The sequence below is a fragment of the Colobus angolensis genome, unplaced genomic scaffold (assembly GCF_000951035.1).
Source record: "Colobus angolensis palliatus isolate OR3802 unplaced genomic scaffold, Cang.pa_1.0 Scaffold492, whole genome shotgun sequence".
Taxonomy (NCBI): Eukaryota; Metazoa; Chordata; class Mammalia; order Primates; family Cercopithecidae; genus Colobus; species Colobus angolensis.
Window position 1 is genome coordinate 2,205,426 of NW_012118399.1, and position 22,870 is coordinate 2,228,295.

The following is a 22,870-nucleotide window of genomic DNA, read 5'->3' on the forward strand; positions in this document are numbered from 1 at the left end:
ATATTCAGAAAAGCACACAAGTTGTGGAGTCACTGAGGCATAGTAGAAGCTCAAATTCTGGTCCTCTACTTTTCTGGGCAGAGTGACCTTGGGAAAATAACTTCTTCATCTACACAATGTAGCATTGTTGTTAAAACTTGGCAAAATATCTTCTAAAATATGCCTACCACATAATGATCATGTAACAAATGTATTTTCTGTTCCCATCTTTCCAATACCTGAGCACCACTCTCAAATGAAAATATCAGCGGCCATGGGCATCACAAACATTCTGAAGAATACAGTTTTCCAGAACTGGACAGTATCTGTTGCAAAGGTAATGAGGGGGCCCATAGTGAAAGTTCTCAATGGATCAGCCACAGCAATAAAATGCTAGAAAAAGAAATTGTTACTTGATCTTTTATGATTTAATGCACAGATTAAAAAAGAAACAAACTGATATTTACTGAGGGCACACACAGTCTTGACACTTTTGTCTCATTCATTTAATTTTTATGTGAAATCTGAAGGAATGTTGGCATTATAGTAGAGTATGAACAACACTGGGTTTGAGTTCTGGCTCAGCCCTTTGCTATCTATGTGTCATTGAGCAAATTATTAAACTTTTTAAGCTTCACATTTTTGCCCAAAAATGGACATAATAATGGTATCCACTTCACAGAGTTGTTTAAGGATTATTTGTAATAATGCCTATAAAACACAATACAGTTCCTGGCATATAATTATAAATTTATTATTAGTTGTAATAAGACACTGCAGTCTCAAAGTGTTTCACAAAGTTTGAATTAATGACTTCTTGCCTCAGAATCCCTGGGGATCTTGTTAAATAAGAAGACTCCTGGGCCCAGCTCCACATCTAATGAATCAGAATATCTGGGCAGGGCCGCAGTTGAAGAGTTTGTCTTTTAAGAAGCTGTCTAGGTGCAGTTGAACCCAGCTACTGATGTTATCCATGATCCATTCACTCCTCTCCTGGTAACTATACCTTGATTTCCATCTGGGGGAATTATTCTTCTGGCTCCAATCATTTTTGCTTTTGGCAGAGCATCTGACCTGTCACTGGTGCCTTGTTGTCATTTCCCTGGTCACAGAGACTGGGTTCACTCTGTCCCTAGCAAAGGTGATGTAATGCAAGTAGGCTTTTGCTAGAATGCTAGGACAAAGGTAAGTCCTCTTTCCTACTGGATGAGGATGTGCCCCTGGGCATAATAGCAGCCATCTGTGACCATGAGGTAGGGTGGCTGTTGGAGAGTGAAGTCAGAAGAAGCAGAACCAAAAGATGGAAAGACAGAAGTCTCTCAGGCTGGTGGTGTCATCTGTAACCTTGATCTAGCTACACCTAAAGGCAGACTGATTTCTGCAGTTTTTGATTATTTAGCCAACGTATTCTTCTTGGTTAGAGCATTTTGGATATGTTTCTCTTTGTTACATGTGACTAAAGCCTAACAAATCAGATAACCCATGTTCAATTTCTTTGTTAAATGCACACTAGCTGGGTCATCAGTCCATACCCATCCCTGACTTGACACACTGGACATTTTCAGATTCCTTCTGCCAAGGCTGAAGCAGGCTAAGGAGACTCCTAGATTTCTCACTTCTAAGATGATACCTGAATCTTAGCTTACTAGGACACAAAAAATAAGTCCAAGAAAGTCCCTTTCTAACTTTGATGTTTTGGCTAAAACTTGGTTCTACTAGTTAGAGGTTACAAATTCCAATCATTAAAGGGAGAACGGCAGGAAAAATGAATAAGTAAAACAGGCTGGGAGTTGGAAATATGCCACTTGCTTCTTAAGTCCAAGGAAAACATCAAGGCAAATCTGAAATTAAATGCCCAGTCTCAGTGTTAACAAGGCAATAGGGAGTAGAGATACTAGAGTATTGTAGAGCTCTTGCCTCCTTTAAAGGCAGCAGGGGTTAGTTAGCTTAAGCCAAATGTCATCATGTGGGAATTCAGTCCCGAATTACTAGAGTTATCAGGCATCTTGAATTTTATATTAAATCTCTTGAATTTTAAATAGTAACAGCTAATTCAAAATTTAAAAACATTCTATGCAAGCTGACACAGTGAGGGCCAAACATAACACACATGAAGCAGCCTAGGATCTCCTGTGTAGACCTTCCAAGAGGTGGCAGAGGACAGTGTTATCTGAAGAAAGAGGCTTTCACAATTAGAAGATTATCCCGGGTCCATCTACAGACACATGGGAGAGAAGGAAGAGAAAATATCCATAATTGGACATTGTAGGCAAGGAGAAATGTCTTCACTCCATCTACAGCATCTACAGGCTAGCTTGGTAACTTGCATTAGGCAGTCCTAGGAGTTCATTGTAATTTTTTTTTTTTTTTTTTTTGAGACGGAGTCTCACTCTATCGCCCAGGCTAGACTGGAGTGCAGTGGCATGATCTTGGCTCACTGCAACCTCTGCCACCCTGATTCAAGCAATTCTCCTGCCTCAGTCTCCTGAGTAGCTGGGATTATAGGCACCTGCCACTGAGTCTGTCTAATTTTTGTATTTTTAGTAGAGACAGGGTTTCATCATCTTGGCCAGGCTGTTCTTGAACTTCTGACATCGTGATCCACCTGCCTCGGCTTCCCAACGTGCTGGGATTACAGGCATGAGCCACCACGCTTGGCCTGTTGTACTCTCAACTCATATAAGATCTTCTTCCTCTCAGGGGCAGCAAACCTTTATCTCCTTCTAGAAGTTAGATCATGTTGCTAATAGTCTCTGCTCACTTGTCTTTTACTTTTCCCTTTGTAGAGCTGGTATACATTTTCAATTTTTTTTTTCTTTCCAGGAGATGTAATTGGCCAGAAATCCGGCCCCAGGCAACTACTGCTTAACTTTATAATGAAGAGCTCATTTGGTTAACAAATTATGTTTCTATACACTTTTAACATAGACTTATCTAAACTGTGGTAATCTCTTCCTACTATTCATTTCACTTTCAATATCCAGATATCTGGGTAAGGCGCAGAGAGTCAACAACAAAAAGTTTTTTTTTTTTTTTTTTTTTTTTGAGACGGAGTCTTGCTCTGTCGCCCGGGCTGGAGTGCAGTGGCCGGATCTCGGCTCGCTGCAAGCTCCGCCCCCCGGGTTCACGCCATTCTCCTGCCTCAGCCTCTGGAGTAGCTGGGACTACAGGCGCCCGCCACCTCGCCCGGCTAGTTTTTTGTATTTTTAGTAGAGACAGGGTTTCACCGGGTTAGCCAGGATGGTCTCGATCTCCTGACCTCGTGATCCGCCTGTCTCGGCCTCCCAAAGTGCTGGGATTACAGGCTTGAGCCACCGCGCCCGGCCAACAAAAAGGTTTTTAAAGTTATGTCTTTCCAGTTTATTTCTACGAGATGGGGAGGCTTGTGATAATTGAATCCATATGGCCTTCTCCTTCTTAACATTTGTACATAGGTAGATAGAAGCACGCTAAACGAACATCCAAGGTAGTCCAGAAAAGAAAAAGGAGATCCCAAGAGGGATATTATGAAAGCTTTGGGGAGTGAGGAGGTGGTCTCCTATTTTGCCTTCACACTAATGAGGAAAGATAGAGAGGTAGCTTATGGCTGCCCAGCTCCCAGTAACCCATTTTCACCCTATCCACCTTAGCCCTTTCCACATACACAAAAATATTCATGGCTCTAGGCTACTCCTTTAACTTCTAATTTTGGGGCTATTGTTCTAATTCCCTTTATTCCAGCAAAATCAGGAGAATTGGGTAACTAACAGAGGGCTATTGCTCAGATGATCAGAGAAGGTTCCTGTCGCAGGAATAAATGTCTGCTATTTTCTTGACTAGTTAATCGAATACTTAGAAAAAAAATCTGAACGTAAACTGAAGGAGTAAGAAAGATGAGACTGAAACCAACATAACAGTTTATCTTATTGGTCAAATGGATATGAAGTCAACAATATCTGTTGACTAATATCTGGTTCTTCTTTCATTTCTAGTACATGAGAGACTGTACTTGAAGTCAAGTGGGCCATGTGACTAGTTCTGAGCAACGGAATATAGCACAGAGTAAGAAAGTATGAAGCCTTTATGTACTTTCTTCTCTTGAAAGAAGACCACATATCTCAGGGAGTAAAAACCCAGTTGGTGGAGCCACCTTAAGCCTAGGATCCTGAGTATTCAAATGAATCAGGGCCTAAAGCCGACAAAAAATAAACACATTTCACTGGGCAAGAAAAAAATAAACTTCAGCTGTGTTAAGCCCTCAAGAATTCAGAGTGATTTTTAAAATTGTGACATAGCACAGTTTACCCTGCCTAATAAAAAAAGATGCTGAGAGGCAAGGAGATTGCTTTGTTTCTGGAACTTGGGGAAAGAAATTAAAAGCAGGGAAGCAGCTAACTAGTGGTAAATTTTTCTGTCTTCCTTCTGTCCTCCTGCCTTTCTTTAATTCTTGTTCTACACGCGAAAAATGCACCCATTCTGTCAATTTTCAATTCTATATTCACACATATGCCAACTTTATAAAATGAAAATAACTGGTGAAATATATAAAGTACACAGCTTAGTCTTGCACACCATTTAAATTAAAAATTTATGTATTTAAATGCATTCATGGGGGGAGGCATTAGCATGAAAAGCAGATGAGAAGGTGGTTTTCAGTTCTAGTCGGTTTTCAATTCTTCTTGTGAACTTTTCTAGATATGTACCTACCTCTTTATTCCAAAGACATCCAGAATCCTGGGGACGTTTTCTACCCTGTTAAAATCTATATCCACAGAACCAGAATTAAAGTCATTCACACATTTTCTGTGTGGCAGGTGCTGTGGCTGTATCTACCCTCAAGGGAGCTCCCAGGTTTGCGGGAAAGCTAGCATACAAATAAATCCTTCATGTGAAGAGTGTTGCAGCAGACATCAACACAAGGGTAGGGACTGGGAGAAGCAAGAATGTAGGTGGTGGTGGCCTTGGGATGTCAAGAAAAGATTTACTGAAGACATGGCAACTTGCTCTTTAGGAAATTATTCTAGTGACATAATAGTAGTTGTCTATAATGGAGATGATTGGGACTGGAGGCAGACAACAACATTAAGCAGGAGGCAATGTAGTTATAACCAACAGTTAGCAAGAAGGATGAAGAAGAAGGGACTTGTGGCAGAGATATTAAGAGGCAGACAGTAATTTGGATTTGATGAGAAAAGAAGAGGGAGGAGTCTAAGAATATTCTACACTGGGTTCAGGGATTTTTTTTTCTTACAGTGGGCAGCTAGTATTTTAGACTTTGTGGGCCATGTGTAGTCTGGTGTTTTCTGGTAATCTTTCATCTTTGTTTTTCTTGTTGTAATCTTTTAAAAATGCACAGGCCATTCTTAGTTTTAGGCATGGTTATCATCCTTAGACCCTAGTTTGCCAACCCATGTTCTAGATTAAGACATCCCAAGGGGGATATCTTTAGTCACATAAGAGAAGGAGAGAAGGTTCAGGCAGGCTGTAAAGAAAAACTGAAAAGCACTGGTCAATTCTTTTAACCTGTTCACTGTTTTATCACAAATAGAAATGTTCTCTCTCAGTAAAGTTGAAATTTTGATATAGTGGTCAAATTGCCCTTTATTGAACAATCTGATTTTACAACATATTCTTTGTTTTAGGAAATAAACCTTTGACTCATTGATCTTGTAGTGTTTTTATTCTAAGTCCTAGATGACCGTACATGCTTTTGTTTTGCATTTGTCAGTCTTTGGCTACAAAGTCCTAAATATTTGGTATTAAGAATGGTTTCTATTACAAAGTCATAACTCATTGTATATTTTTAATGGTGGTTGCTTTTTGGTTTGATGTATAATATGTGCTCAATGTTATTAAAAGATATGGATGGTGCCATATCTTTAATGACAATGATAGATTTCAATTGAAAAGTAAATTCATGTTCATTTAAAAATCAACGCTTTAGAAGACTTAAATAGTCCCAACTTTGGGTGTATATTGAACAATTTGTAGAGATGCTCTTCAATACTATTTGTATTTTTACACTTGGATTAAAACATGAGGGCTAAGAAATATTTCTGTTATATTCTAAACATAATTTCTAGGTCTTCAATATGAAAAACTGCTTCTTTGTTTTCTAATTATGTATTAAAATGCACTTACAGGGATGCACACAATTAATTCCTGATCATCTGAAGGTGGATTACCCTGTTTTCAGATGGAGGTAGTTAAGGTACAGCAGGGATTTGGGATCGGTGACTTCCCCTACAAGGGCATGCAGTCAAGCTGAGATTATTTGCCCTGATTATTAGCAACCCAGTGGTTGGAGGACTGGTTTCCAGGTCTGGATGCATGGAATATGGCACACATCATTCGCTCCATCAGCAGTCTTACCCAGAGTTTGAGTTCTCAGCTTCTGCACTTTGAAGAGCTGTCCTTCAACTCCAGTCTTCTGATTACCTAATGACTCAGCCTTCCTGGGACGTAAGAGCACCCCAGATATTTGACTAATCTGCAAAGTGGTTAATCTACTGAAAGTTAATGAACAGTCAACTGTGATTTGATCTGAACTGTGCATGGTTTTGAGTTATCTGTAGCTTACCTTATTTCCACCCACCCTCCAAAATTCTACTGATAATCAAACATTAACTGTGATTGCATATTCTCCCCCAAACTTCCCTATGCATGTAATTTTACAGCATTCTAACCAATCCTGTTTTTTTCTTCCAAAAGTTTCATTTCTTTTCAGGGATTCTAAGATATAGCCCTATATATTTTAAGTATGATACTCACGGGCATATGTAAACATTGCCCAACTTACAAGTTTGGTTTTTGATGTTCAACTCTGAAAAACTGGGCTGAAATTGATGTCTAAACTTAGAGAATAGTTTCCAAATGCTTTGAATTTTTTAGTCTAGCTACTTCTTTGCTCCAAAATGTGTTTACTTGATGGCATCATCCATATCTTTTAAATTTTTACTACATCCTTTAATTCTAATACATCAAGGCCAAACAAGTAAAAACAAAAAAAAGTTTAAGAAAAGAAAAAAGAACCAAATAAAGAAATATATTACCTTAAATTGAAACCCACAAAGTGCTTTATTCTTTCACTATCAGAAGAAGAGTAGTTAACAGAATGGGTTAGTGACAAGGAGATATCAGAATGACATGGAAAGAAGAAGCAATTTAGGAATCCAAGTAGAAGAAAAGTGAGTGACAAGAGAAAGAGAAAAAGTGAAAGAAAACCCAGAGCTGTTGCTGGCCTCATTCCAAGTTGCACGCCTTGGCTCTAAACACTTTGAATATAAGAGAAGTGGGAAGAATATTAACATTTGTAGGAAGGCTGGAGGCAGAGCACACACAAAATCCTGACGTGTTTCTGAATGAAAGCTGTGGGTGTGAAAGCAAAGTTAGCTTTGTTCTCAGGTATTTTTTTTTTCAAGAAAGTTTCATTCTGTCTCTTAGGTTATAGTATTATAATATTAGCATGATAATAGCTCATTGCAGACTTGAACTCCTGGGTTCGAGTGATACTCCCACCTCAGCCTCCTGAGTAGCTGGAATTTTAGGAAGCCATAACGGCTTCCTAGTTATGGCTATCCTAGTTCCTAGGATAACTTCCTAGTTATCCTAGTTCCTGGTTCTCCTAGATATTTCTATGAATCACACTTTATATGTTCTTCTTACATCTCTGGTAGGAGACTCAAGGCAAATCTTGGAGAATACATTTACCTAGTTAGAAAACATAGCTATCAGTTTGTATGTGCCATGTTATATCTGGTACCATATTGCTAAATCAGATTGCTCAGGGAGCCTGGTTTACATTTGGAAAATATATTAGTCTGTTTTCATGCTGCTGGTGAAGATATACCCGAGACTAAGTAATTTATAAAGAAAAAGAGGTTTAATGGACTCACAGTTCCACATGGCTGGTGAAGTCTCACAATCATGGCAGAAGGCAAAAGGCATGTCTTACATAGCAGCAGGCAAACAGAGAATGAGAGTGAAAGGGGTTTCCTCTCACAAAAACCACGAGGTCTCATGAGGCTTATTCACTACCACAAGGACAGTATGGGGGAAACCACCCCCATGATTCAATTATCTCCCACCAGATTCCTTCCACAACATGGGAATTATGGGAGCTACAATTAAAGATGAGATTTAGGTGGGGACACAGCCAAACCATGTGAGAATACACCTAGCTCCCTTGTTTCCTCTTAAACATTTTATTTCCCTCCTCAATCCCTTAAATTTAAATATGTGAACAATACAGGAAAATTAAATTGACTGAGACAAGGTAGATAATCAATAAATATGATCCGCCCTGCTTCTGCTCCTTTATCCCCTTTTCTTGGACTGTACACTTACAAGCTTTATCGCGGATGCCCAGATCTCCAAGGGTGCTATTCTGCAGGACCTGGGGACTGCAGCACGCTAGAGGTCTGCAATTATTTCCTCCTTACCCTCAGAACTTGCATCGCTCTGGTAGTCATTAAACATGTTCAGACATTCCACTTCTCTGCCTCCCAGGTATATCTGTCCCCTTGTGGTTGGATAAATTCACATGACGAATTCTGGTTACTGAGTTGGGAGTACAAGTAAGGATTATCTCTTCTAGGCCAAGGGATTGAATTACTAGCGTCAAGATTCTCTAGGATACTTTTGTTCTAGGCTCTAGTGTCCAACAATATTTGAGTTAGTGGCTACCCTACTAGCCTGGATCCCTGGCCTGTGAAGAGACAGCAGAGACCCAGCTCATCTGCAAAGGACATGGAATGAAAGTGAGAGATAAGCCATTGTTTTCAGAAGTCAATGAATTTTGGGGACATATTTTCCTTTAGCATAGCTGAGTTATAACCTGAATAATATACTGTCTCATACTTCACCCCCCTCATTAGGATATGTTAAAATTTAGACTCATTGAGGGCAAAGACTTTATCTATGCTGTGATGTTCTTTTATGTATACTCTGCCTGTGCAGAGCCTAGAGCATGGGCAATAGTCACTCAATAAATGTTTTTTTACTCTAAAAATAAATGACACACTCTACTGTTGTTGTGGTGACAATAAGAGGTTAACAAATGTGGTTATTCATGCACATGAATTAGCTAAGTAAGTCACGGGTTTTTGTTCCAAATACTACTTAATGGCGATTACAGATACATTGGAGGGCTGGCTGGAGATAATTCTAGTTAGATCAGTTTTCTGGGCTCTTTCAGAAAATGTCACTTGGGCAGCTACCTGAATGGCCTCATGAATAGAAAGGCTCTGAATCTACTTAAGACTAGATATGAGTTATTGAGAGGGCTAATTGATACAATTGAGAGGACAAGAGAAAGAGCCAGAAAGTGCTTTGACAACTGTGTTAAATAGGCCTAGCTTATCAACCTATCACCCTATCTGTAGTTAAATCTCAGAACAACTTAATTATAACTTAGCTGAATTTTTGGAGAGATTCTAGCTGTGAATTTTAAAGGACATTTCATTTTTTTCAAAGAAAAAGGAAATAAAATTTTGCTTAATAGTAAACAAAATAGGTTTATTTATTTTGTCACCTTGGAATTTACTTCTTCTAAATACTTCCTAAAAGGCTTGTAAATGGGAAGATTTTATAGAATAGACACCCTGCTCTGTGATTATAGTCCCAGAGTACTAAAAGCAGTTCATAATAAAAGTATTAACGTCTTCTGCTAAGAGTTGTGTTGGGAATTCTGTGGCACGCTGGTGCCTAAAGAAGGAAGCTAAAAATATGGGTGAACATTTCTCAGAGGCCAATTCAGGTTGCAAGAGCTGGATCCTGAGACCCGTTCAATTACAACATTGAAAGGTCCTGTCAAATGAGCTTCAACCTGGCCATTTAGGGTGGGTGAGGGTAGCACTAATGCATATGGGCAATAATCAGTTCTTAAACAGGTGAGTGGTGATGTTGGGTGTTAAGTAATGCCTTGCTTTGTGTCTAAACAGCGACCCTGGGTTTGCCATAAATGACTCTTATTATTTTGAGGTTTGTTTCTTCAATACCTAGTTTACTGAGAGCTTTTAACATAAAGGGATGTTGAATTTTGTCAAAAGCCTTTCTGAATCTATGGAGATAATCATGTGGTTTTTGTATTTAGTTATATTTGTGTGGTGAATCACATTTATTGATTTGCATATTTTGAACCAACCTTGCATGCTGGCAATGAAGCCTACTTGATGGTGGTAGATTCAATTTTGAGTGCTGCTAGATAGTTTGCCAGTATTTTGTTGGGGATTTTTGCATCAATGTTCATCAAGTATATTGGCCTGAAATTTTCATTTATTGTTGTGTCTCTGCCAAAATTTTGGCATCAGGATGATGCTGGCCTCACAGAATGAGTTGGGGGAGCCCCTCTTCCTCGTTTTTTGGAATAGTGTTAGTAGAAATGGTACCAGCTCTTCTTTGTATGTTTGGTAGAATTTGGCTGGGAATCCATCTGGTCATTGGATTTTTTTGGTTAGTAGGCATATGAATTTGTTTTCATACTGCTGATAAAGAAATACCTGAGACTCAGGAATTTACAAAGGAAAGAGGTTTAATTGGACTTACAGTTCCACGTGGCTGGGGAAGCCTTATAATCATGGCAAAAGATGAAAGACTCATCTCACATGGCAGCAGACAAGAGAAGAGGACTTGTGCAGAAAAACTCCCCCTTATAATAACCATCAGATCTCGTGAGACTTACTGTCACAAGGACAGCATGGGAAAGACCTGCCCCCATAATTCAATTACCTCCCACTGACACGTGGGAATTCAAGAAGAGATTTGGGTGGGGACACGGCCAAACCATATCAGTAGGCTATGTATTATTGATTAACTTTTGGAGCTTATTATTGATCTGTTCATGGAATCAATTTCTTCCTGGTTCAGTCTTGGGAGAGTGTATGTGTCTAAGACTTTAGCCATCTCTTATAGTTCTTCTATCTTGTGTGCATAGCCACAGCCAATATTATACTGGATGGGGAAAAGCTAGAAGCATTCCCCTTGAAAAGTGGCACAAGACAATGACGCCCTCTCTCACCACTCCTATTCGACATAGTATTGGAAGTCCTGGACAGGGAAATCAGCAAGAAAAAGAAATAAAGTGCATCCAAATAGGAAGAGAGAAAGTCAAACTATCCCTGTTTGCAGATAACATGATTCTGTATCTAGACAATCCCATAGTCTTGGCCCAAAAGCTCCTTCAACTGATAAATGACTTCAGCAATGTTTCAGGATACAAAATCAATGTAGAAAAGTTACCAGCATTCTTATTCACCAACAACAGTCAAGTTGAGAGCCAAATCAAGAATGCAGTCCCATTCACAATTGCCACAAAAAAACATAAAATACCTAGGAATACAGCTAACCAGGGATGTAAAAATTCTCTACACTGAGAACTACAAACCACCGCTCAATGAAATCAGAGATGACACAAATGGGAAAACATTCTATGCTCATGGATAGGAAGAATCAATATCATTAAAATAACTGCCAAAAGTAATTTATAGATTCAATGCTATTGCTATCAAACTACCAATAACATTCTTCAGAGAACTAGAAAAAAACTATTTTAAAATGCACATGGAAACAAAAAAAAGCCCTAATAGCCAAGGCAATCCTAAGCAAAAAGAACAAAGCTGGAGGCATCACCTTACCTGGCTTCAAAATATACTACAGGGCTACAGTAACCAAAAGAGCATGGTACTGGTACAAATACAAACACATAGACCATGCAGTAGATTAGAGCACCCAGAAATAAGGGTATGCTCCTACAACCATCTGATCTTCAACAAAGCTGACAAAAATAAGCAATGGGGAAAGGACTCCCTATTCAATAAATGTTGCTGAGATAACTGGATAGTGGCTGATCCCCTTCTTACACCATATACAAAAATCAACTCAAGATAGATTAAAGGCTTAAATGTAAAGCCAAAAACTATAAAAACCTTGGAAGACAACCTGGACAATACCATTTTGGACATAGGAATAGACAAAGATTTTTTGACAAAGACGCCAAAAGCAACTGCAACAAAAGCAAAACTTGACAAATGGGATATAAGTAAACTTAAGAGCTTCTGCACAGAAAAAAAAAATTAACAGAGTAAACAGACAACGTACAGAATGGGAGAAAATATTTGCAAACAATGCATCTGAAAAGGTCTAATATCCAAAATCCATTAGAAACTTAAATTTACAAGAAAAAAAAACCCTATTAAAAAGTGGGCAAAGGACATGAACGGACACTTTTCAAAAGAAAAAAGAAATACATGTGACCAACAGGCATATGAGAAAAAGTTCAATAACACTGATGATATTGAGAGAGATTGAGAGAAATGCAAATCAGAATCATAATGACCATCTCACACCAGTCAGAATGGCTATTACTAAAAAGTAAAAATATAACAGATGCTGGCAAGGTCTTGGAAGCCAGTAATCTATTTGGAGAAAATAGAATACTTCCATGCTGTTGGTGGGTGCGTAAATTAGTTCAACCATTGTGGAAAGCAGTGTGGTGATTCCTCAAAGACTTAAAAACAGAAATACCATTCAACCCAGCATTCCCATTACTGAGTATATACCCAAAGGAATATAAATCTTTCTATTGTAAAGACACATGCAAGCATATGTTCACTGAAGTACTATTTACAATAGAAAAAAACATGGAATCAAACTAAATGCCCATTAATGACAGATTGGGTAAAGAAAATGCAGCACATATACACAATGGAATACTAAGCGGTCATAAACAAGAATGAGATCATATTTTTTGCAAGAACATGAATGGAGCTGGAGGCCATTATCCTTAGCAAACTATGGTAGGAACAGAAAACTTGATATCGTGTGTTATCACTTATAAGTGAGAGCTAAATGATGAGAACTCATGAACACAAAGACGGGAACAACAGATACTGGAGCCTACTTGAGTGTGGAAGGTGGGAGGAGGGACAGGAGCAGAACAAATAATTATTGGGTCATAGGCTTAGTATCTGTATGATGAAATAATCTGTACAACAAACCCCTGTGACATGAGTCTACCTACATAATAAACCTGCACATATACCCTTGAACCTAAAATAAAGGTTAAAACAAACAAACAAAAAACAGCAGCCATCCAACAGAATCTAAACAGACTGTGGTACAGAAAATAGAAATGGAAGTCATGAACACAGTAGGGACCTTGCACTTCCACAAAGTAAATTGAGTTTTAGAGTAGAACTCAAGTTCAACTAGAGCACCAAGCAAAAAGCTATCCTAGTGACAGTCAGAAAATGAATGTAAAAAGATGTAGTCAATAATTCCATGGGAAAGTTACATTAAATATTTTTAAATAATTATTTATTTATCTTACCACTAAAAAGTCAAGAATGATGGGAGGTAGATAAGATTTCTTTCCTTACAGTGATAGTCCTCTGTAACCAACTAATTGTGTAGAGTCAAGTTACCAAGACTGAAAATTGTCTTGTTATATTTCGAAATTTGTATATTATTAGTTCTTTTTGTTTTCAAAATTTGGCAAAAAATAGAAATTCTAGATATTGTAAATATTTAACAGAACATGTGTTACAAAAGGATATAATATTTAAAATTAAATTATCACAATCACACCTTAGGTTTTACTTTGAAACTAAAAATTATTAAAGAGAAATGTGTTTAATTGATAAAGTTATAATTTATGAACAATCTATTCTTTAAATTGTAAACTAAACATGGTAAACTTGTAAGCAAATGATTGAGTTATTAATCATATATTTACATGTTTATAAAAAGCAGCAGACTTCTAGATTTCTTATGAGTGATAGAAGATTTAGTGTTTGACTCACAGATCTCTTTTTACCCTCATCTTGGGTGATATCTCTACTCACTAATTTTACTCTGTGGTATTATAACTAGAGGATACAGCACAACATTTTAAGAAAGATTGAAGCCTATGGGCTCAGATTGCTTGGAGTTTGAATCCTGGCTCCTAACTGTGTGACCCAATCAGCTTACTAACTGTGACACTTATCCTGAATGTCTACATTTATAAAATTGCTCATAATCATTTCTGCTGTATAAGGTCATTCTGGTCTTTAAATGGGATGACAAATGTAAAGTTCCTTGACTTCAGTAAATGATCTGTAAATTACAGATATTATTTACTATCTACACATGCAAGTCCCTGTGGGTGTTGCACAGGAACAACACATTCAGGTTGTCAAAATAGAATTTACTGTCTTCACTTCTAAATTGACTTCTCTCTGAATTCCCTATCTAACTGTTTCAAATCTAATCTCCTAGATCTAACCAATCATTGAAAACTAACAATTTTACTTTATATATGTCTACCATTACCTTAGGTTAGCCCTTCACCCTTGGCAGTCCTCAGTCTCTCACCTGCACTTCTGTATCAGCCCTCTACTTTGTCCCCTTTATTCGAGTGCTCTACTTCCTTTTCCATCCTCCCACTCCATGTATTCATCCTCCATAAAGCAGTCAGAGTGCTCCATCTAAAACACAAACCTAACTGGGTGACTCCCTTAGGAACTCCCAATGGTTTTCCCTCACTTATGGAAGTAAGTCTGAGCTCATAGCATGATCTACAAACTTTAGGTGTCATGTGTGGCATCCAAGCTTTTACCTTATTTTCTTTTCCTCCAGAAAGGTATCCTTGTATCCCAAGTTAAGTAAAATATCATGCACTTTGCCCACGTGCAGTCTATAATTCCCTCTCATTGATTACTTCTATATGGTATTGAAATCATTCTTGAGGATGTCTTCTCCACTTTACTGTAAGCCTCTAAATTGTTATGATATGGCTTGCTCATCTTGCACATTAAGGGCCGGATACTTAGTAGGCTCTTAATGTTTCATGGAACTGTTGAACTTTATTTAATTTTTCTCAATATTTCTCCCTTCCTTTCTACCATTAAGCAATAAAAGGAAAGAAGATCCTGTCTCCTACATTTTCCATACTTCTGGAAATACTACAGCTCTGTTTCTATCATTTTCCACTCTTCTATTTCAAGAATTGGGATTCTGGGGCAAAAACAGCCTACAAAAGTCCCATAATGCAAATATTTGTGGAAAATTGGTCATCTATAGACCATTCTGAAGATGCAGAACCAAACTTGGAAAGAATTGAGCAAGCTCAGGGAATCTGAATTTGCCCAGAAAGAAGTAAAACTAATAAGCAAATGAAACCCATCACAGGTAAGGAGAGGAAGATATAGTCTTCTCTGAGACTAGACCAATTTAGATGACCTCTAAAGCTGTGCTGTCCAACGTGGAAGCCACCAGCCACATATGGTTATTGACCACATGAAATGTGGCTTCTACTGAAATGAGACAGGTTCAAACTGTAAAACACAGCATCTTCAAAAGACTTAGTACAAATAATGAAAAATACCTCGCTAATAATATTCTAATATTTATTACATGCTGAAATGATACCATTTTGGTTATATTGGGTTAAATCAGATATATGATTGAAATAAATTTTACCTATTTATTTTTATTTTTCTTACTGTGGCTGCTAGAAAATTTAAAACTAAATATGTGGCCTACATTGTATTTCTATTGGACAGCTCTAGAAGATGGAATAACACCCTATAATTATGTCTTCTAAGAGGATTTGAAACAAGGAATACATATCTTCAGTCAGAATCCCTGAAATGCTCCTTTGGGAATCTAATATCTTGTTTAGGCAGAGTCATTGAAGAACCAACTTGTATATTTAGGAGTTCCTAGGGCTAATTGTGAAGAAAAACCAACCTCCAGAAGTCAGGTATTAATAGGGATTCTTAGGCAGATATACTTCTTATTTCTCCTTTTGGGGAGACCTGGGATTCAGTTGAACAGTCACATGTTCCCCATGGTTGAGTCACTTCCAATGGGGCATGAACAATGGCTGGGCAACTACTGAATGTCTGCGAAGCCAGCATGTGGCTAATTGGCCATATGCCCAGGTGATTACAACCCCCTTTGGGTCAGTAACAATCCTGGTTCTTGGGTGAATAACAGCTCACCTCTCTGAGGTGAATTAACTCTTTCAGGGCACTAGGGCACTATTTAGAACACTGGGAAAAAAAGTAATTTATTCAATGACCCTCTAAGGATACCCTGGAGTGCAGAGAGGAAGCTCAGCAATTTGAAGCTCACATAGCAATTCTGCAAAGCCAATTAGGGGAACAAGACAAATTAGATGGAAGTGTGCTAAGTCCAATTGAGATATAAAGACAGTTTATATGAGCAGGATGTAATTGCCTAAGTGGGAATTTGGCTAAGAAAATGAGGCTTTTCTGAGAAGGACTTTGGAAGGAAAGAATAAAGCATGGCTGAGAACTCAGTTCTATACAAAAACAGTTTGTATGCTTGTCTACTTTAAAAATAACGTTTTCAAAGTGTTGGGGATTTTCTGCATTCTTCCACTTTATTTGAGCTACTACACCCAATTTTTGAATACTAAACTGGAAATCAGGAAACTTGGCTTCAAACCACAGAGGTACTGTTAACTAACCATGTAACTTTGGGCAGGTTTCTTTCCCCTTATGGTTCTTATTTTCCCCATTTATTACATGATGTGAGATTGTGTTGAGATACAGATGCTTTTAGATAAGATTAGGTGGAAGGACCCAGGAATGCCCAATCCTACCCTAGACCAGAGCCACTGGTAGGGAGATATACAAGCAAGGAATGACAGCCCAAGGAACAGATAAGCACTTTACTGTTAGCTGGGCTGTTTGTCCCAAAGTCCAAAAATAGCTCTGGTAAACTGGGCTAGAGTATATAGCCCAAGGTTTCCTATGCCTGAAACCCTAAAGCAGAATTTTACCACACTGTTATTGACTGCGGGAAGGAAATGAAAAGAGAGTGCAAGTGATTTATTTTGCTTTAAAAAAAAATAGGCTTTGGGTATGTACCTTCTTTGTGTTACAAGAGAGATCTAATGCACAGTGGATGCATTTCTGCATTCCTCACTGTTACCAGATAGCCGCATTAGACTCATCAGCCTTAGCTGATTAGGTCTCCTTCTTGAGGAGTGAGAAAGTGGTGAGGGACTTCATCAGGGAGGAGAGATATGGAGAGTTTTTATTTTGCAGAAGACTCTTGTTTCTTCTACTTCTACTGTTATTTCTTTATGCTTTCATCATGAAAGTCTGAGACCCTTTGCATTTACCTGACGTAGTTATTAGGCAGTCTTCTATTTTGCATTTCTAAGACAAAACAAAAAATTTCCTGTTGATTGCTTGCTTTGCTTACCTAGGCATTTTTTTGAGATCTTTTGAGAAAGCTTACTAAAGACCCCTATCTTAATAATTTAGATTAATAGCTCCTTTGACAATCAAGCAATAATAATGATATTCATCACTATCACTCATGCAGTACTTATGTGTCAGATGCCATTCTAAATGCCACAACACATCAATGCATTTAATCCTTACAACAAGCCTAGGAAGTGTTTTAATTATAATTGGCATTTCTATTTTACTGACATGAATACTGAGGCACAGAGAGGTGAAGCAACTTGTGCCAGATGTCATGGATAATGGGTAGCGGAGTCTGGATCTAAACCCAGAGTCACGCACTTAGCCACCAGGTTATACTATTATTCAGTGTCAGTTTTATCCCTTTGGTTATACATTTTAATCACGTAATAGTTTCCATTTATAGAAAAAAATAGATTTAAAAGTTTAAAATCCCACTTTTATATTAATTTAATTCACATAAAGTGCTTCCAGTTGTATGTAAACAACTTATACACAAGTGAGCAGTGATTATTAAAGTGCTCTAATTAAGAACACATGAACATATTTATATTTGTTGTAACTAATGTTTTAATTGCATAATAAAATTTTGATAATACACTGTAGTAATTATAAAACATCTGAGAGTTTCCTTTTATTTTATGGAAAAATGTAGTATAGTCATGGAAGTCCAATGACGTTTAGTGCCTCTATTTTCATCAACTTTTTATTCAGACAGGCAGAGATCTAATATGCAAATCACTCAATCAAAATTAAGCATAATATCCATCACTGACCTATGCCATATTCTTGCCATTGATTACGTTGCAAAATTTAGCAACTTACAATCAGTATTACTATTATTGTACTTTTGAGTTAATATGATTTGTGAAAAAATCATCCCTTAGATGCCTAGCAGAGGGATGACACACTTCAGGGACTTGTCTTGATAAAAGATTTTCATTTATACCTTGTAAGTGAGAAATTCTGAGGCACTTACATCAGCCAGTGGCAGTGTGGCACACAAAAGGGAAGTAGTTGGAGTCTCAAGTGTTCTAAATAATGCAGCAGGTAACTACCTCATCAGGGTTTCAAAATCCCTTAATGCATAATTAAATTTTTCTTTACAAACACCTACCTAATAAAAACCTTCCATTTTTGTCACAATTAAATGCAAAAAGCTTGTGATTTGGATTCTGAAATTAGAATGTTATCCTCCTAGCTCTTTTCACCCACATAGTTTGTAAACACTAAACATTGTTTTTATCTACTCTGACTTGAAAGATTATCCTGAACAGGAGTAGAAGTGTAAGGCCTCCATGAGTCACATTTTCTATAATGATTTTGAAAAAATATCTGCAACTTCCTTTCCCACGTGTGACTTGATTACATGCTGCTTTGTCTTCTAGGTTGAATATGCATTGTGGGTGTAAAAATAAGTATCCTGACATACGCAAAAGACTTATTTTTCAAATACCATCACTTTCATACTTTCTGTATAATTTTATTTTTTTGTCACCCCGGGTCTCCATTTTTACTTTACTTTTTACTTTCTTGTCTTACTTTTCTTTCTTTTTAAAATTTTATTTCAGTCTTTCCCTTCTTCACTCTTTTATTTCTGTAATTCATCACTTTAGAAGAATACCATGTGGGTTGGAGGTTAAGAGGAATGGAGGGTAAGTGAGAAGAATGGGAAGAGGGAGGTAGCAATATATTTTAATTGTCTCCATGTTGTTGAAGCAATGAGACATCATCTTTTCAATGCTAAAATGCCGCAAACCAAAAGTAATTCTGGCTACAAAACTGCAGCTAAAATTGCTACATTGGCTAAATGAATAAAAAAGTAAGATTCAAGTATATGTTGCTTATCAGTGACTCAACTTCAACTTAAAGGACTCTCAGAGTCTAAAAGTGAAGGGATGGAAAAAAACATGCAAATGAAGACAAAAAGAGAGCAAAAGTAGTTACACTTATTTCAGAAAATAAACTTTAGGTCGAAAACTGTAAAAAGAGACAAAGAAGGTCATTAAATAGTGATAAATGAGTCCATTTATCCAGAGGGTACAACAGTTGTAAGTATATATGTGCCCAACATCAGAGCACCTAAATATATAAAGCAAATATTAAAAGATCTAAAGGAGACACAGACTGCAACATAATGCTAGGAAATTTGAATATCCCACTTTCAACATTATAAGTTTATAATAATATATGCTTACATCAAAAAAGATGAAAAAATCAAATAAACAACCTAACATTATATCTCAAAAAACTAGAAAAATAAGAATAAACAAAGCCCAAAGGCAGCAGAAATGAAAGAGGAGACATTACAACTGATAATAGAGGAAGTCTCATAAGAGACTAATATGAATGATTATGAATGAATGATTATATGCCAAAAAACTCGACAATCACAAGAGAAGAATACATTCCCTGAAACATATAACCTACCAAGACTGAATCATAAATAAATTGGAAATCTGAACAAATAATTAACAAAGATATTGAATTAATAATTGAAAGTATCTCATCAAAAAAAAAAAAAAAAAACAGTGAGCAGATGTCTTCACAGCTGAATTGTACTGAGCATTTAAAGAACCAATACCAATCTTTCTCAAACTTTTCCATAAAACTAAAGAGGAGAGAATATTTCAAAGTTAATTTTATGAGGCCAGCATTACCCTGATAACAAAGCTAGCAAATTAACTAAAAAGAAGGAAAACTACAGGGCAATATCTTGATGAAGATAGATGCAAAAGTTCTCAGTAAAATACTAGCAACCCAGCCAGGCACTGTGTCTCACATCTGTAATCTCAGCACTTTGGGAAGCCGAGGAGGATGCATCATGAAGTCAGGAGTCTGAGACCAGCCTGACCAACTGGTGAAACCCCCATCTCTAGTAAAAATACAAAAATTAGTCTGGTGTGGCGGTGCATGCCTGCAATCCCAGCTATTTGGAAGGCTGAAGGGAGGAGAACTGCTTGAACTCAGGAGGCGGAGGTTGCAGTGAGAGGAGATCATACCACTGTACTCCAGCCTTGGTGACAGAGTGAGATTTGACACAACCTCAAAAAAAAAAAAAACTAGTAAACCATATGCAATTGTACAATCAAGTTGATCTAATCCCTGGAATGTAAAGTTAGTTGAATATATGCAAATCAATAAATGTAACTCATCACATTAAAAGAATGAAGAACACAAAGCACATGATCTTCTCAATAGATGCAGAAGAAGCATTTGCCAAAATTCAGCATCATTCCATGATAAAAGTCTCAACAAATTAGGTGTAGAAGGAATATTTCTCTGTGCAATAAAGGCCATGTATGATAAGCCCATAGCTAACACCATATTCAGTACTGAAAATTTGAAGGTTTCTCCTTTAAGGTCAAGAACAAGAAAAGAATACCTACTCTCATCACTTCTTTGTGACACAGTATAATACTAGAAGTCTTAGCCACAACAATTAGACAAGAGGAAAAAAATAAAAGGCATCTAACTAGAAAAGAATGAAGTGAAATTGTCTGTTTACTAACAGCATGCTCTTATACGGAGAAAATTCTAAAGACTCCGCCAAGAAATTGTTAGAATTGTTCAATGAATTTAGTAAGTTTGCAGAATACAAAAGCAATATACTAAAATTAGTAGCATTTCTGTACATTAACAATGTACTATCTGAAAAAATAAGACAACAATTTAATTTACAATAGTACAAAAAATACTTAGGAGTAAATTTAACCAAGAAAGTGAAAAAAATAAATACTGAAAACTATAAAATGTTGATTAAAGAAATAGAAGATGATATAAATAATAGAAAGATATTTTATGTTCATGCATTGGAAAAAAATGTTAAAATGTTCATACCAAAAGTACTCTACAGATTCAATGCAATCCTTAGCATAATTCCAATGTCATTTTTCACAGTAATAAATATTCTAAAATTTCTATGAAACCACAGCAGATCCTGAATAGCCAAAGCAATCTTGACCAAAAATAACAAGGAGGGGGAAATTACACTACTGGATTTCAAAATATATATATTATAAAACTACAGTTATCATAATGAGACAGTACTGGCATGAAAACAGACATATCTGCCAACAGATTAGAGAGCCCAGAAATAAACCTACACATATAGAGTCTATTGATTTTATTTTTTCTTTTCTTTCTTTACATGTTATGTGACATGGCAAAAGTCAACTAATTTTCTACAAAGGTGCGAATAGCATACAACAGGGAAAGGATTATCTTTTCAATAAATAGTATTTAGAAACTAGATGCCTACATGAAGAAGAATCAAAATGGTCACCTGTGTCACCCATTACACTAGAATCAAGTCAATATGGATTAAAGACTTAATTGTAAAAGCTAAAACTATAAAACTACTAGAAAACAGAGGAAAAGCTCCATGACACTTGTCTTAGCAGATATTTCTTGGATATGACCCCAAACACATAAGCAATGAAAGCAAAATTAGACAAATGGGATTGCATTAAACTGGAAAGCTTTTGCACAGCAAGGGAAACAATTAATAAAGAGACAATCCACAGATTGGGAGAAAAATACTGACAAATCATACATTGGATAAAGGGCTAATATCCAAAAATATGCAAGAAACTCAACATACTCAATAAGAAGAAAACAAATTACCTGATTTTAAAAATACCAAAGGATCTGAATAGACATTTCTCAAGAAAACAAAAACAAAATAAAACAAAAAAACATACAAATGGTCAAAATGATGGCCACAGTGGCTCATGTGGTGCTGCCACTGTGAAGACGCTGGCTGCAGCAGAGGAGGCGTGGCTGGGGCTGCAAGCTCCAGGAAGCCAGTGGGAGCCGGAACAGGGAGGAGCCCTGCCTTCCTGGGCACAGCTGCAGCTGCCTAGCTGTGACTGCGCACCCAGACATCCCTGAACTCTTGGGGGCCTGGGAAGCTCCCCTGCCCTGGAAGGCTAGGAAGTGCCTGCTTCTGTTGCTGGGACTCTCTCTGCTCCCTGCACCTGCTCCAGTTTCGTGACAAAGTCAAGGCCAAGCCCGGGCATTGCTGTGACTGGACCTGGTGTGCACACACACTTGGGGCAGCGCTGACATGCTAGCCCCTGCCACCTTGTCCCCCTCCAGACTTTGGGCACGAATGAGCATTGGAGAGAGGCAAAGGGGAGGCTGAGAGCAGCTTGCCATGGGCCTGCAGGTGTCCTTCAATACAGCCCGGGGGCCATGGGTGCTGTGGAGGGCAGGTTGATGATGGTAGGAGGCAGACATGCTTCTGGGCAGAAAGGTGTGTGTCCCTGGTGAATTTGCACCTTCAAGCCAGGGATGGCCTGCACCCTGGGGGCCAGGCTGTCAGTTCTGGGTGGAGTCCACGGGGGGAGTGAGAACTTATGATGATTTTTCTGGGCCCGCACATGGCTGCCCATGGACCCATTAGCATGCACTTCCTCCTTTCTGAAATGCATAAAAACCCCAAATTCAGCCAGACTACAGAGACGACAGGACAACCTGCCTGTAGATAGGAGGTACCCACTTTGGGCTTCCTCTCCACTGAGGACTGCACACTCATCATGATGACCTGCCTGCAGATAGGAGCTACCCATACCAGGTCTCTTCTTTGCTGAGGGCTGCACTCATTGGGATAACCTGTCTGAAGAAAGGAGCTACCCACTTTGGGTCTCCTGAGAGCTGTTTTGTTGCTCAAAAAAGCACTTCTTCAC